At 40.4% G+C, this 4049-nt stretch overlaps 1 long non-coding RNA gene across 1 annotated transcript; it reads right to left on the bottom strand.

Annotated features, from left to right (window-relative positions):
- Positions 1-261: 261 nt before the first annotated feature.
- On the bottom strand, positions 262-3245 carry LOC122965468. Its single transcript, XR_006398233.1, has 2 exons — positions 2323-3245; positions 262-984 (listed from the first exon to the last, which is right to left on the bottom strand). It is a non-coding gene; the product is annotated as an uncharacterized LOC122965468 (long non-coding RNA).
- Positions 3246-4049: the final 804 nt, after the last annotated feature.

The following is a 4049-nucleotide window of genomic DNA, read 5'->3' as shown; positions in this document are numbered from 1 at the left end:
GGAAACAATGTTATGAAGGCTAAAATAAGCTAAAAACATTGATAATTAATAAAGGATAGCATTGTTTTTACCATCGAATTTACAATAGTCTTGAATTTGAATCATCATATTCCTCAAAGCTATCTGAAAAGGTAAAGTTGGATGAGGACAGACACCAGCCACAGGGATTTTTTTCAGTCTAGCAACCCCAGTGTTTCTCTTACTAATGGCTCATAACTGATTTATAAAGCTTTAATAAATAATTAATTAACCACTCATAAGATTAGAACTTTATTCATTCCAAAGGAAATGTTTGTGTCATAGATTGAACACAGTAAAATAAAGACACACATATTATAGTCTATACAGTATATTATCAGCCCAGTACTTCACTGCCAACGTTGACGGAGGAGGGATCCCTCTTCCAGGATGAACACACATGGAATAGATGTTGTATATACAGAGTTGACAAAAAATACTTTAGTAAAATTACAATATGGAGGAACAGAGTGTGAAAATGAGGTAAATAGGTGCTGTCAAAACACCAGGAACTGGCGCTGGAGAGAGAAGAGACTACACCACAAGAGTCAAAACTGAATGCTCTAATATCAATGTTCTTGTCTGACAGTAGTAAAATAAAATACACATATATGGTAAAATAAAAATAGAAAAAACATACAGGCCTGTGCAGGGTATCAGTTACTATGTAATAAATTACAGCTGTTGACCATGTTGGGCATAATGTGACTGAGAGCAGGACTAGCACAGTGTTGTACCTGCACCGCTGGTTAAAAAATAACACATGTGAGTTGAATGGACGTGCTACATGTTTCAGTTGCTTCTCAGTAATGCGTGCATGACAGGACACATTTTCTTCTGACACCTATCAACCAAACAACAACATTCCACATGTGTTGCACAATCACCAGCGCTGCCCTTGTCCTGAAGCTGAGAGTTTCAGAGTTTCCACAGACGGGGCCTCCCTCTGCATGGAGCTTCCTCTTTCTGTCATGGAGGAATCACAGACATTTCACATGCTGCTTTTATTAAGTCTAATTAGACTTCCTGACATAAGAACACAGTGTTTGTCTACAGTGTGGGTGCTGGGCGGGAAGGTTAGGCCAAAGCCATCACTCTGTAGACTCTTTCCCCCCCCCCCCCCCCCCCCCCCCCCCCCCCCCCACCACCCCATTCATCCCCCTCTCCTTCCCCCCTTTTTCCGCCACCCAACCAGTCAGCCGCTTTTCTTATAGAGGCCTTGAGGAGAGGTCAGCGAGTGCAGGAATGCCGCTGCACTCTGTGTGTCTATGCATATGTGTGCAGGGAGTCTATACTCTGTAATTAAATTCTCCTCATGCATTTAGTGCACTGGGAGCATGAGCAAGATGTTGACTGTGAAAGCACCACGATGAGACAAAGGGATCTAGGCTTGTCTCCCAGCCCCTTTAGACACGGGGCCGTTCCTGCCTGCTGAAGGCCCCCGGCCCGGCTTTGGAGCTCCATTGCTTTAGGTTTCAGAATTAAAAACCCTCAATTGTCCTGAAGGTTTCTGCGTGGATGAATATGAATATGAATACCTTCACTAATCTGGAGGATTAGCTGCGGGATTGTCAAACTGTGTCTCTGGACCCCAAAAATCACCCCTTGACAGATTGCAGCTCTTTTAGTGCATTACTTTTTATTTGGCATTTAGCTCCTTATTTCAGGGCACCTCTGATTTTCCTCTGGCACATTTGACTTTTAAATTATAAGTAGTGCATATTAATTTCAAGTTATGTGCAGACTGGAATGAAATCTGTGCCTGTCATCTGAGTTCTTAGAAGTAAGCTGACTTTGCACATAAAAAGTATCGTTTGGATTAAGCAAATGTCTTCACTGTCTGCTATGTTTACAGAGCCTGTTGAGAAGCAGCTTTTTAAAGACCTACTGAAATTGGAATTCTTACCACTTTTTGTGTGAGGCAACATAAACTATAATGATAGTGCAGCTATCCACATTCAGCTAGCTCTAAACAGTTAGCAGTTGAAGCTGTGTGTGTCTTTACAACAGTAGTATAGTGACTAGAGATTTAGCATTGTGTAGATGTATGTATTGCTATTGTCTGTTATTGCAGTGAGTAGTTTCTAGAGGGCAAAAGTAGTCTATGTTCACTTAAGGAAGTAACATGAGATGGAGAGTCCCACAAAACAATAAAACAACAATATTCAACATGAGGGACAGTCTGACCTACTGTGCTGTTAATTTTTAGTATTCCACTCAGCAAGCGGAAGCTATTTAGCCTAACTTGCTAACATTAGTTACTGACCCACTAGACTTTACTATTCTTTCATGTTGTTTCAATACCTGTTGAGACATCGGCAGCTCCTGCACACTCAGTGTTGTGTTTGTCCTGCATTACACAAAGATGGAACAGTAGTGCTGTCTTGCTTTCGTGGGTTCAGATATGGAAAGCATGGAGTAAAGCACAAGCAAGTAACATTTGGAGTAATGTATGGAGTAAAACACTGAGTAACATTTGGAGTAATGTATGGAGTAATGTATGGAGTAAAGCACAGAGTAACGTACAGAGTAATGTACAGAGTAACGTATGGAGTAAAGCACAGAGTAACATACAGAGTAACGTACAGAGTAACATACAGAGTAACGTATGGAGTAATGTATGGAGTAAAGCACAGAGTAATGTATGGAGTAAAGCACAGAGTAACGTACAGAGTAACATACAGAGTAATGTACAGAGTAAAGCACAGAGTAACGTACAGACTAACGTACAGAGTTACATACAGAGTGACGTCTGGAGTAAAGCACAGAGTAACATACAGGGTAATGTATGGAGAAAAGCACAGAGTAACATACAGAGTAACATACAGAGTAACGTATGGAGTAATGTATGGAGTAAAGCACAGAGTAACGTACAGAGTAAAGCACAGTAACGTACAGAGTAACATACGGAGTAATGTATGGAGTAAAGCACAGAGTAACGTACAGAGTAATGTATGGAGTAATGTACAGAGTAAAGCACAGAGTAACGTACAGACTAACATACAGAGTTACATACAGACTAACATACAGAGTTACATACAGAGTAACATATGTAGTAAAGCACAGAGTGACGCACAGGGTAATGTATGGAGTAAAGCACAGAGTAACGTACAGACTAACGTACAGAGTAATGTATGGAGTAAAGCACAGAGTAACGTACAGAGTAACGTACAGAGTAACGTACAGAGTAACGTATGGAGTAATGTATGGAGTAAAGCACAGAGTAATGTATGGAGTAACGTACAGAGTAACATACAGAGTAACGTACAGAGTAACGTATGGAGTAAAGCACAGAGTAACATACAGAGTAACATACAGAGTAACGTACAGAGTAACGTATGGAGTAATGTATGGAGTAAAGCACAGAGTAACGTACAGACTAACGTACAGAGTAAAGCACAGTAACGTACAGAGTAACATACAGAGTAACATACAGAGTAACGTATGGAGTAATGTATGGAGTAAAGCACAGAGTAATGTATGGAGTAAAGCACAGAGTAACGTACAGACTAACGTATGGAGTAAAGCACAGAGTAACATACAGAGTAACGTACAGAGTAACGTATGGAGTAAAGCACAGAGTAACATACAGAGTAACATACAGAGTAACATACAGAGTAACGTACAGAGTAACGTATGGAGTAATGTATGGAGTAAAGCACAGAGTAACGTGCAGAGTAACATACAGAGTAAAGCACAGTAACGTACAGAGTAACATACGGAGTAACATACGGAGTAACATACAGAGTAACGTACAGAGTAACGTATGGAGTAATGTATGGAGTAAAGCACAGAGTAACGTACAGAGTAACATACAGAGTAACGTACAGAGTAAAGCACAGTAACGTACAGAGTAACATATGGAGTAACATACGGAGTAACATACAGAGTAACGTATGGAGTAATGTATGGAGTAAAGCACAGAGTAACGTACAGAGTAACGTACAGAGTAAAGCACAGTAACGTACAGAGTAACATATGGAGTAATGTATGGAGTAAAGCACAGAGTAACGTACAGAGTAACGTACAGA

Source organism: Thunnus albacares, chromosome 16 (genome assembly GCF_914725855.1).
Source record: "Thunnus albacares chromosome 16, fThuAlb1.1, whole genome shotgun sequence".
NCBI lineage: Eukaryota > Metazoa > Chordata > Actinopteri > Scombriformes > Scombridae > Thunnus > Thunnus albacares.
This window is presented reverse-complemented; position numbering and strand designations above follow the sequence as displayed.